Genomic DNA, 12,854 nt, shown 5'->3' with positions numbered 1-12,854 from the left:
CTCGTTGCAGATGCTACCGAGTGGCTCATGGTAGCACTCCTCGTCGATAAAATATTGCATCGAGATCATTTATTTATAAAGAAAATAGTGCCTATCCTGGCATCATGACCTCCTCCATCTCTCACCCCGTGTTCAAACCCATTCGTATTTGGAAGCTAAAACGTATACATCTGATTATCCCTCGGCACCTCGTGATTTAAAAAAGGAAGAAGAAGGGGGGGGGGAGAAAAAACCCCGACAGCAAATCCTTTAAAGGGATTGCTTTTTATGGGCTCCGTGCACAGAGTTTTGTGTTTCTCTGAGCATGTAAAGGCATCTCATAACACATACAGTGTCAGTATCCTCGGCAGGCTGGAGTCGTAAATAACCACCCTCTTAAGCGGCGCGATATGTATTATTTTTCTCCTGTGAACCTGGGGCCTCCCACACACGATTCTTCCATTGCAAATAATAAAATGTGGGCGAGATCAGGGTTCCTAATTCAAGAATAAACCAGAAGAAATGTTGTATTTAAAACTGCATGAACGCTGGGGTTTTCAGAGTGACACCAGCGAGCAGCGAGCGACGTCTCTTTCTGCCCAAATCTGAACCACCTAAGCCCTGCACTTCGCCATTTAAATATCTCTTGGTTGGGTTACCACAAAGAGCCTTTGTACAATATTCTGCAAAGCCGTAGGCATAGGATTATGTGTTCTTACATGTCTTATTTTAGGCATCAGCAGCAAAGTATACCAAAGGCAAATTTATGTTTAGAACTATCAATAAAACATAACAGAGAGTCTGCTAAATTAGTAATCATGGAAAACCCGCCCGGTTCTCTCTCACGCGCGTTCTCGCTCTCTCTTCTCTTTTAATATTACAAAGCAACTTTTAAAGTATTTGCCTTTGGTGTGAGGGTGGTCTCGGAAGACGACGTGTACTTAAATACCTCGGAGGTACCTGAAGGCCTTATTTTTGGACGGGGAGAGTGTCAAGGGACAGCTAAACAAAAATCTAATAATGGTTTTAAGTTAAATGCCTTCAAGTTAAATACCGTCAAGAGCTCTTGCGATCAAATGTCCGTCACGAAAGGCGTAATGTATCAGCAAGATGGGAAAGATACTGTTTGTCCGCAGTTGTGATTAACGCAAATGAAAAGATAGTCTTGCCCAGGCCTCGACGAGCTGCGTTTCAATCTCACGGACACCAAGAGACGGCACATGAAACTATTTAGCCAAGAGGAAAAACCATGCCCCGTCTTACCGCAAGGCCGCTGGATTTTCTAAGGGGAACGTGAACAGGAAAGGCCAAAGGGAAGATGCTCTCTCTGAGGCAGTGGAGGGTGAGGTCCTGGCAAAGAAGAAAGCCCTTTCTTTGTGATGGGTCTCACACTCGGAGGGAGAGCTTTTCCCATCAGGGGGGGTGGGGGGTGGAGGGGACAGCCATCTGGTCCCCCCAGCAGGCAGCATGCAGACAGGCGTCTGGGTGTGGTTTCTCTTTGGTGCCGGAATCATTTGCAAGAGGCCGAAGGACTAGGAAACACAGACCATCATCTCCCCGGGCTGCTGGGATGTGAGCGCTGGAAGGCCTCCGAGATCAGTTGGCAAAGTGGTTTTCGTTTTCCTTTGAGCCTCAGAACTGTGTCTTCCCTCAAAATATTATGCAGAACCCTGATTAAAAAAGAGAGAAAAGCAGGATGGTCTGGTTAAGGTGGGGCTCGGGGGGCTCGGAATCCCACCCACCGAGCCCCCGACCCTCCTCCTGCGAGGGCTTCTGAAGGGCGCCTAAGGGCTCAGCAGAACCTAATTGTAAAACCACGGCCCGTTAACTTCCCTTGCCCCCAATCACAGAGGAAGGAGGGAAGGCTCAGTGAGGGGGAGCGACTTGTGCAAAGTCACACAGCTCACTAAGGGCAGAGAGGGACTGGCAATGCCCCCAAGGGCTTTGCATGCGATAGTTGTTAAGATTCAGAGCAGACCACCTGTTCTGGTGGCCGGTGCCTTGCCCGCGACCATGCTTTGCCGCCTGCAGAAGCCGTGCATATGTATCCATGCCGTTCTGTCTTTACCGCTGCTTTATTCTTCCTGGCAGCGAGCAGGACCACTTATTACTAAGCAGATTTAAAGATGAAAAATAGCCCTAGTGACTATTTGCACCTATCATTTTTTTTTTTTTTTAAACACTGGATGCTTGCCATGTCTGTTTCATCCTTTTGGTTTCTCTTAAGGATAGAGAAGCTGGGGCTTCGGCTACCGTTCGGACTTTCGTGGTGCTCTCGGCTCAACGCCTCCCCGTATTTCTTTCACCCCACTCGAGCCGTGTGGCTCAGGCCGCCCAGCTCTTGCAGAACGCCAGCCCGCTGACTTCAGTCGGCCAGCCTTCACACCAGATAGAACCACAGATACGAAATGCAGAAAGTGTGGCTCAGCCATATTCCACCCCAAGGGGGACTGACAAGTCCCACCGGCAACCAGAACCCTCACTTGTCCATCCGTCTTACCCTTCCTTCCAAGGTGCGCAATCAACAGGGCACCGGGGCTTGGAAGTGGAGGGTTTGGAATCATGTAAACAGGGTCACCACTGACTCTTGACTTAGAGCAAGTCAGTCCGTTGCTCCTTATGTCTCAGTTTTTCCATCGATCGAGGGAGGGCGATAACGGTACTTGTCTCAGAGAGCTTGAGGAGAGCTGAGTTTCCAGCACTTGGTCCTGGAAAATCATCCTTCATGTTTCACTCCGTCTCTCAATTCAGGAATGCGATGCTGTGTGTTAGCAGGGAGGGGGCAAGAGGCTACAGGAGAGTCAGGGTAGATGAGGGCCAGGAGGGTATTCACCTTGACCCCAGTTCATTCCGTGTGGAAATGCCAAATGGAGCTCCCTATACCTGGTCAGTACTCTGTCTGTGCAGGTGGATTCCTGTCCAGGGCTGGGGAATCTGGGGGCCCTAGTGAATGCACCCCTGTAATCTTCTGCTCGGCCTAGCGTCTCTACACATTCCTGAGTCCCTTGGTATTACGAAATCTTAACAGTCTCTGAATCTGTGAGCATCTTTTTATCCAGAATACCACCTTCCGGGACGTCCGGGTGGCTCAGTCGGTGAAGCGTCCAACTCGCGGTTTTGGCTCAGGTGATGATCTCGCAACTTTGTGGGTTTGAGCCCCGCGTCGGGCTCCGTGCTAGAAGCATGGAACCTGCCTGGGATTCTCTCTCTTTCCCTCTTTTTCTGTTCCCCCCCAACTTGCACTGTCTGTCTGTCTCAAAATAAATAAACTTAAAAAAAATACCACTTTCCCATTGTGACTAGCATGCTATTATTTTCTTTCCATACCCCCTGCTAACTAGTTTGAGTTGGGGTTTTAGCCTTTGTAACCAAGGGAGCCCTACATTTAGATACATCTGCTCCCTAATTCCAACACCAGAGATGGAATCCCTTCCCTGTTGCCCGCCCCCCCCCCACCATGTTTTACTGAAATACCACGTTGGATCGGGTTGATCTGTAGGCAGAAAAGAACTCATTGTCTCAAACATTTCCTGAGTGCCTCTAGCAAAGTAAGAGGCAAACAGCAATACAGCCTATCGAGGGCTCCTAAGGAGAGGACAGAGAAAGATCTGGGGGTTTGTAAAGGAAAGGGGATTGCTTCTAGCTCGGGGTCTTAGGAAAGGGGTCACAGGGAAGGTGGCTTTGCTCTGGGTCTCGAGGAGAAGGGCACATCGGTGACAGAGGTTCTGGTCAGGACAGGGCCGGGTAGACTGGAGGCAGTGACATCCCTGTATGAGCACGTTCAACGTGCAACATCACTGCGGGACAGATTGGGGTCTGTCCCTACTGATAGTAATAACACGTAACATTACTTGAGTTCTTATTTGCCAGATTTCTCTTACTTGATTTACAGATACTCCTTCGTTGGATGCTCCCAGCACTCTGCAGACAGATCCTGAATTTGTTCCCCTTTCACATGAGAGTTCACGTGTGTAAGTGGCAGAGCTGGGATTCCGACTTTTGCCGAGTCACCTGATGCTCATTACCGCGACATCGTGGCTCCCAACGCACGGGGCCATGCCCTGGGGAGAGGCTGGGACAAAAGTGACCCTTGCCCTTCCGAAGCTCACACTCCAGTGTGTGTTGAGAAGAATGTAGATTTCACTCTTTCTCGTGCCATTGTTCTTATGAGTACCAGTTAGGTGAGAATACCAGTTCCATGAATACCAGTTACCTGGAGCGGTGTGTGGTTTTTGAGTTTGTGCGAGGACGTTTGTGGTTACATCTCCGGGACGTCAGCGGGTCTGATCATATTGGTTTTCACGTTTTGTCTGGGAGTGCTAACACAAGATTCTCTTTCTTCCCCTCAGGGGCATGAACAAAGACACAGGAAGCGGTCCAAGCTGCTGAAAGTCCTTTTGGGACTGGGAGAGGAAATGTTTGCTGACGTTAGAGTCATCACCAAGCACATGGAGCAGAAAAGTGAAGAGAGAAGCCGGATCCTGGTGACCTCACTGGGCTCCTGGATCATGCCTCACCTGAAGCAGACCCAGCCCTGGATTTTACAGTCACAAAAGTCAGTTTGAGTCAGGCGTCCTTTGGAAGACGGAGCTTACAGTTCAGGAGGCTGCGGGGGCCACGGTTGGTTTGGGAAAGTCTCTTCTGAGTCCCAGTTTGCCACGCGGTCTTTTCGTGACCTCTCTTCTCCAGGTCTCAGTTTCTTTATCTGTAACATGAGAAGTTCAGATAGAAACAGCAGTAATGATGAGGATGATGGTCACGATCACCACTTATCAGGCATGTTCTGCTTGCCACCTGCTCATCTGCTCTGCTGAGGGTTTGTATATGCAATATCTCATTTAGTTGGGGCAGCAGCCTCAGGAAGTAGTAACACAAGGCAGCTGATGCCCAGAGAGATTGAATCACTTGTTTAAGGCCACGCAGCACAACTGGTAAATAACAGGGCTGAGATTTACTTCAGGCATCTAACACGATGGACCCTGATTTTTTTTTTTTTTTAGAGACCAGCTTCTTCATGGTAAAACCCCTCTCATGGTCTAGGAGGGCTGGGGCCACCGCTGTCATTCATACTTTATTCTCCCAGCACCAAGCATAATAGTCCGCAAAACGTAGACATCTAATACATATTGTTTGAATGAATGAATGAATGAATGAGTGGCGAGATGAATTTCGGGAGCCCACGCGGCCCTAAAGTTCTTTGAAACCTTTCTTATGCTCTTAGCCTAATGAGGGCTCCCAGAAGATTTCTTGGGTGAAGGGCAAACCCCTTTCTCTTCCTCTGAACTAGTGTTTGCTCTACTGGCTGTCCCCCACTAATGAGGGGACACAACCCAAGGGGACTGTGTCTCCAGGCTAATTATTTTGTGGTTGCTCTGACCACACCATTCAAAATATTCAGGCTCTAGTTGGTGTTTTACATCTTGCCACAGTTGCCCTTGTCAACTTCCAAGGGCATGAAGCCATGGCCCAATGGGCTAGCCCTTTCAAGGTCAGCTTCACAGCAAACACAAAGTTAATTGAGCTGGAATAATAATTTTTTCCCCCTTTACTTGATGTGCAGGTGACAATACTTAAAATATCGACATGCCTTAATACTTTTAAATTCAGTTGTTTGCTGATCAGCAGCTCTACTTAAATTGACCAATCTATCTTGCCCGGCTGGAGATCAAGGGATCAGCACTTAATTTCATTCCCTGAATAAAGAATTTTTTTTTTTATATCCACACGGAAATATCAGAACATGAAAGGTTAAATCAATATGGAGTTTTACATTGCTTAAAGGGCATTTGCATCAAAGCAGCCCTGAATGCAATTCACTTGTTTAATGAATTTTTTATGCTTATTTAATGAATTTCACAAAGGTTTGGTGTTTTTCATAAAATGGATAAGGACTTCCAGTTTTATGAAATAATAAAAATGGAACTGAAGTTATGAAATGAGCAATCTCATTAGTTAGGCATGATATATTCATATGAAAATGTACATGCCTTCCTGTTATTGCCGGGGCACCATTATGCGCACGGTGGCTTGTTATAATAGCACGGCAAATATTCTTCTAGTTAAGATATCAAGAAGTGACAGAAGGAAATTGCATTTTCTCCCCATTTCTAATAATGACATAATTAATGCTCATTTAAAATAATTACCTGGGCTTTGTTTCCCAAGGGGGCTGAGGCCTAACTCAACGGTAAACGCTCCCCGGGATACTTTTGCACCCCGGCAACCCAAAGGACGTCCCATGTTTTTTAATTTGTTATTTGTGCAAGTCACAGTGATTGCCTGCCCGACAGTGATTTAACTGTCCTGGCGTCCCTGCAGAAAGCGCCAGACTCGATGTATCAAATTGTCCCCATACAGAAGACATAGAAGAAATACCTGTGTCTGATGGAGGAAGAGATTGTGTGGGCGCGTGTGCACGTGCGTGTGTGTGTGTGTGTGTGTGTGTGAGACAGAGAGAGAGAGAGAGAGACCGTTTGATTGACTGGTTGTGGTATCAGTTCTCCCTCCCTTGACTTTTTTTTTTTTTTTTTTTTTTAAGGGGTCGCATATTGCTTTAGATCGCGGGCTTCCTGTTGTGTTGCCAGAACTTGGAGAACTGGTCAGGTACCGCGCGCTGACTCGCCCTTGACGTTCAGAGGTCAGAAAGCGTCCCGAACAACGATTTAGGCTTTGAAACGCAGCCCTGCGCCTGACAACTGTTGGACCACGGGCAAGTTACTTGACCTCTCTGAACCGCAGCTGTCAAATGAGGATCGGACTTGGTAGTTCCTGTCGCCCAGGGTGGTGGGCGAGACTCAGGAAGCCCGTGCGTGAGAAATGCTTAGCACGGCGTCTGGCATCCGGTAGACGCCCCGTAGCGTCGGCTGTTGCCATAGATGCTGTTGGTGGGAAACCGCGCCTGGCGTCTGCCGCCCGCTCCGGTACGGAGTCTGAACAGAAGTCATGAATCAGAGCCGCGCGGGGCCTCACTGGGGAAACTTGAAACTTTCATCTCTCTCTCTCTCTGCCTATTCAAGAGGACAGGCAGCTGGAATGCTTCTCTGGCATTCAACACTGATATCAATCTCCGCAACATTAATAATACAGTGCAACCAAATTAATTGTGGCTTCTCTGATTTCACAGAGCAGACAAATTCAGATGAACAGTTCAGCGAGCATGTGCGGGGGCGCCCGGTGGGTGCTGGGCTCCAGCAGTGGGGCCCTTAAAAAAAAAAAAAAGACGAGGAAAAACAGAGCTCTTCGTTCTCAAGGAGTCTGTCACGTTGTAGGGCAATTTGGATACAATTTTATTACCAATAAAACTTCTTCTATCTGTATAGCACTTTGTAGTTTACAGAAACTTTTCAAGAATCGCGTTAAGTTGTGGGACCCACTGATCCCTCAGGACTCTTTTGACAGTAGATTGAAATAATTTCATTGGACACAGAGAGGTATTTAGTGCTGTGGTTAGCAAATTGGTTCCTGCAGTTAGAACTGAATTTCAGCATTGGCTTTGCATAGTTCCAGCTGTGTGGCCTCCTGTAAATCACGTAACCTCTCTGAGCATCACTTTCCTGGTCTTTCCAATGGAGATGATAAAAAGGCCCACTAAATGTCCTGGCATAGAAGATACGTCTGCCCCCCTTTCCGCCACGCTCTTAAAACCCTGCGTCCGATGTGCCCATAATCCAGGTAGAAAGGAGAGTTGAAGAAAGTAGTGGAAGATGCTACCCCCTAGTGGTGGAGTTAGGTAATTCAGAACTTCACAGCAAAGATAAGAGAGTGCGCCATTGCCTTTTGACAGCGGTAGTGGTTGGTAAATTTTTACTTCATAAATTTAAAAAACAAAAAACCAAAACAAAACAGAACAACGTAACAAAGAAAAAACCCGACCGCAGGCCATATGGCTGACTGGAGTTCGAATTACTTCTGCTATTTTTTGGATTCGCTGATGTGTGTGTATGTATATTACGTATATGTATATATGTTATATATGTGTATGTAATATTTATGTGTGTACACACATATGTATATGTAATATATATAAATGCATATATGTGTATATATACGTGTATATGTAATTCTTAAAGCTGTGCCATCTCATACTTTTGAAAGAGCTGACCATTACTGAATATCCAGACATCACGATTTTCTACTGATTCCAATACGCGGTCTACTGTGTAATAATAACACACAAAACAGTGAAATTCCTTCCCTTGTAGAGTCACTTTAGTATTTATTTTTTGAGAGAGGGAGAGAGAGTGCAAGGCAGGGAGGGGCAGGGGGCGGGGGGGGGGGTGATCGGTCAGCACGGAGCCCGATGCGGGACTTGAACTCAACAAACTGGGACAGCGTGACCTGAGCTGAAGTCAGACACTTAACCAACCGAGCCACCCAAGAGCCCCTTAATTTCACTTTTAATATAGAAACAGTAAAAGTGCTCAATTTCTTCATCTTCCTCCAAATTTTCTTCTCTGGAGAATTACGGTAAATCTCACTTAGTAAGTTACGCTAATGATAATAAACGTAATAATATTTCTTTCGGCTCAGGTCTCAACCCCCGAGGTCAGAGATCCTTCTAAGACAGGACACTGCCTCTCCTCTCCATCTCTTACCTTCACACGTCTGCATGCTTCCTTCCACACCTCCTGTTCTGGATCAGAGCATGCCTGAGATGTACCTGGAGACTTTTGTGACCAACGCAAGCTCCCTGCCCTAGGCGGGGGACTCCCCTGCACAACTGAGGGCCGCACCCTGGCATCTGTGTCACGAAAACGCTCCCCTTGTAATTCTGGTTGTCCCCCCACTCCCCGCCGAGATTCTAAAACTAGGATTCAAAAACAATCGGGCAAGAAATCCTGAAAGAATGTGGCACAGACTCTCAACAAAAATGATGAAGGGATAAACTGCTACGTTTTAAATCTGTCTCTACCCACGTCTGTTTATTCAACAAGCAACCCCTCAAGGTCAAGAATAGTCTCATTATTTTATCAGGGAAGCTGCCTCGAATCACAGGTGAGCTCCCCTGTCCCTCCTCGCACCTCCACGTCCCGCACTGGGTCTCCAGGTGCTTGCGCCCCAACCTGGCCATCATCCTGGACTCTGTCTCTCCCCCTGCACCCTCCCAGCATGCACCCACCCCCGCACCCACACGCACACATCAACAAATCCTGCTGGCCCTACGCGGGAGTCTGTTTGGAAGCTGACCACTTCCCACCCCGTCCAAGCCTCCAGTTTGCCACCTCATTCAGCCTGGATCTTGCGGTAGCCTCCCACCTGCCTTGCCCTTCTCACTCTGTTCCCCTTGGTCCCTCCAGTCCCCCGAACAGAAGCCAGAGTGGTGCTTTTAGATGCAAATCAGATCACATTATGCCTCTGCACAAAACCCATCTCATTCAGAGCAAACTCCTAAGTCCTTAGGGCAGCCTGGCTAGGGTCCGGGTCTCCTTCAAACTTGCATGCACTCGCCCACTGTCCACGCGCCTTTCCCTCCCTGCCTGGGGCTCTCTTCCCCTTCTCGTCCACTTTCAGTCCCATCCCGGGGAATGCCTCTCCCTACCCTGTGCCCCGAAGCTGTTTTATTTTTCTTCGGAGCACTTAGAGTCACTTGGCAGAGTACATGTTTAGAATTTCCTTGTTTATTGTCTGCCTGACTTCTTCACTAGGATATGGGGGCTCCGTGCTCACTGCCTAGAGAGGTCTACACTGTAAGGGTTGGATGACCACTGTCCAAGGAAGGAAGGAAGGCAGGGAAGAAGGAAGGAAGGAAGGAAAGAAGGCAGGGAAGAAGGAAGGAAGGAAGGGAGGGAGGGAGGAAGGGAAGAAGGAAGGCAGGAAGGGAGGAAGGAAGGCAGGAAGGGAGGAAGGAAGGCAGGAAGGGAGGAAGGAAGGAAGGCAGGAAGGCAGGAAGGAAGGAAGGCAGGGACGCACGAACGAATGCTTGGGCCCCAGGATAACATTTGTTCAACGTCTGCAACTATTTCCCTGTCTCTGCCCGTCATGATTCAGGATGAATCTCCATCCCGGAGCCTGGAGACGCGTTTCGATCGGGCCTTCTTTCTGACTTACTCTCCAGGCCTGGGGCGGGGAAGTCTAAAGCGTGGAGAGTGAGTTGAATGAGAGCAGACCCCAGGCCAGCCCTTTCACAGCCTCAGAGACACAGGCCGAAACAGAAGAGAAAGCGTCTAGTCCTCGGGCTCTTCCCCTCTCACTCGCCTTGTCCTCATTCGCGTAGAGAATCGTTTGTAAAATTCAGCCCAACAAGGTTTCCAGCTAATTGAGGCTTTCCTGACTATCCTATGTGATGCATTGATTAAGCGCCCCTATATGCTCTGCGCCGCGACGGAGGGCTGGGAGGTAAAAAAAAAAAAAAAAAAGTGAGCAAGAGGAGGCCTGTGCCCTGCAGGTGCTGACAACTCCAGCGGGGAGAGAGACAGACACACAAGGACTTCTAACCCAGGGCAGAAAGAAGACAGAGCTAAGTAGGCCTGACAGCCCTGTGCTCGGGGTCAAGAGGATCCATTACATCAACTCTTGTTTGGTCCAATTTATTACCACCACTATTGCTAATCTAATAATCATTCTAGTAGGCCTGCCTTCTTTGATATCAAAGGCGTATTTTTCTACTGCCAAAATTAATGATAAAGGAAAACAATCCATTGGAATTAAAAGCAGTTGTGCTTGCTGGTTGTTGAGAGGGTCATGGGTTTCTCTTGGGCGGATGGTGGAGGGGGGGCGGGGGGTGGGGAGGCTCGTGAATATCCCGCGAAGGACCCGCTTCCCCAAGGACCCCTTCCAGCAGAGCATCCGGGCGCTTGCAAAAAATCAAAGTCACCCTGCGTCGGTCTCTATCAGCTCTGCCATTTAATGTTTAACATCTGGGAGGGAAAATATCCTGAAGCTTTTCCAAATACGCGAGGCCCTGCACTTCAGGTTTGCGGGGAGAATCCTAGGCAGGGGCGGCATCTCGCGTGCCACGGAGGCCCGTGCCGGCCAAGGCGGGTCCAGGAAGCCCCCCGCCACTCACGGGAGGATCTGGGCGGATGGATTTCTTGGAGGCTGGTTTGCCTCTCCGTGGTTCCTAGATCGCCAATCGGCCGAACAGCGGCCGGCATTTTCCACTCGTGCCTTCTGTTCCATTAGCCCTGGAGCCACATCACCAGACTCGTCAAACAAGTCCCGGATCGCGGGAGGAACGGATCCGCCGCTAGATAGCGGGGCCAACGCTGAAAACAACTATGATGCAGTAGAAAGCCGGCTTTTCTCCTTTCCTGTGACTCATTAATGACGTTGGCATGTTACGTTTCAGGTGTCTCTGGTGAAAACGCCCACGGGGCCATCGAGTAACGGGGGTGAAGTGGGCCAGGCTTCAGGACCTGCAGGCGTTTCGTGGGAGGCGGGGCCTTGGCCAAGCAGGAGGCCCTGCCTCCGCATCGGAGAACAAACCATTGCCGAGCTCGGTCAGCGGCCCGCCAGGCAGGAAGGTGCTGGGCCCAGGCAGGAATTAGGAGCTTTCCCGTGATGCAACAGCCGCAGGAAACGTGCCCGGAGCCCACTAGAGGCGCAGTTTGCAAACACTCTTCCCGATCATCAAAGCGATCTCCCAAACTTGATACCTACTTGGCATTTACATCTGTAAACGGTCTGCCCCCTTAGGTGGTGTGTGAGGCCCGGTGACACAAATACGCCTTCCCGGTCGCGTGGGAGGCGCAGGGAACACTTTCATTTTACAGGCGAGGATGAGCTTATTTAGCGATTACCTGTGTGGTCAAAAGAGGCGGGGCGGGAATCCCAAGCCTAAATTCTTTCTCCAAGCGTAACATGCTTTGGTTTCTTCTCTGCCGTTTGGATATGCAACCGCGGGGCACTGGGGATGGCTGGAAATCTGGGGACGCCTTTCCCATCAGCGATAGGTCCCTCGCCCCCTCGCCCCGCATCTGGGTCGGTCTGGAACTACTCCGACCCACAGGGCGCAGTGAGACTGACGCCAGGCTAACTCGGGGGGGGGGGGGGGGGAGGTTGGGTTGCAAGTGTGGACTGGTGGTTTCTGCTTCCTCTTTCTTGGAGTCCTGGGCTGCTTTGTGACACGTCTGACCAGCCAGCTGGAGACGGGACATGGGGAGAAGCTGGACTTTGCATGCAGAGGGGCAGGTCGGGCTGCACCAGCCTCGCAACCACCCTGGAAGGGGCCAGGCCTGTGAGTATTCACTCACACTCCACAGCGACGCTCCTCGGTCCCTCCAGACCATCCAGCTGCCAGCTGAGTGTCATGGAGGGGCCCCATTCGATGCCACATGGAACAGAAACCTCTCCCGCCTGAGCTCTGCCTGAATTGCTGACATATAAAACCACACGCAGTAATAACTTGGATGTTGTTTTAAGTCCTTAAATTCCAGGGAAATGTGCCATGCAGATAACCAAAACTCAACTGCATAGCACCTCTGGATACTATGTTCTTTCTCCCTCCCTTCCTCCCTCCCTTCCTTCCTTCCTTCCTTCCTTCCTTCCTTCCCTCCTTCCTTCCTTCCTTCCTTCCCTCTTTCCTTCCTTCCTTCCCTCTTTCCTTCCTTCCTTCCCTCTTTCCTTCCTTCCTTCCTTCCCTCCTTCCTTCCTTCCTTCCTTCCTTCCCTCTTTCCTTCCTTCCTTCCCTCTTTCCTTCCTTCCTTCCCTCTTTCCTTCCTTCCTTCCTTCCTTCCTTCCTTCCTTCCCTCCTTCCTTCCTTCCCTTCTTCCTTCCTTCCTTCCCTCCTTCCTTCCTTCCTTCCTTCCCTCCTTCCTTCCTTCCTTCCCTCCTTCCTTCCTTCCTTCCTTCCTTCCTTCCCTCTTTCCTTCCTTCCCTCTTTCTTTCTGATTTATACCAGTATATCAATATCAACATAGTGAATTTGAAGGATGCAA

The 12,854-nt window shown here is 49.4% G+C and overlaps 1 long non-coding RNA gene across 1 annotated transcript; it reads right to left on the bottom strand.

Annotated features, from left to right (window-relative positions):
• Positions 1-1,191: 1,191 nt before the first annotated feature.
• Positions 1,192-11,951, bottom strand: LOC122495181. The gene is made up of 2 exons (XR_006300361.1): positions 10,985-11,951; positions 1,192-1,649 (listed from the first exon to the last, which is right to left on the bottom strand). It is a non-coding gene; the product is annotated as an uncharacterized LOC122495181 (long non-coding RNA).
• Between the last annotated feature and the right edge of the window lie 903 nt (positions 11,952-12,854).

Source organism: Prionailurus bengalensis, chromosome E2 (genome assembly GCF_016509475.1).
Source record: "Prionailurus bengalensis isolate Pbe53 chromosome E2, Fcat_Pben_1.1_paternal_pri, whole genome shotgun sequence".
Lineage (NCBI taxonomy): Eukaryota > Metazoa > Chordata > Mammalia > Carnivora > Felidae > Prionailurus > Prionailurus bengalensis.
The sequence above is the reverse complement of the archived record's forward strand: the minus strand, read 5'-3'. Positions and strand labels throughout refer to the sequence as shown.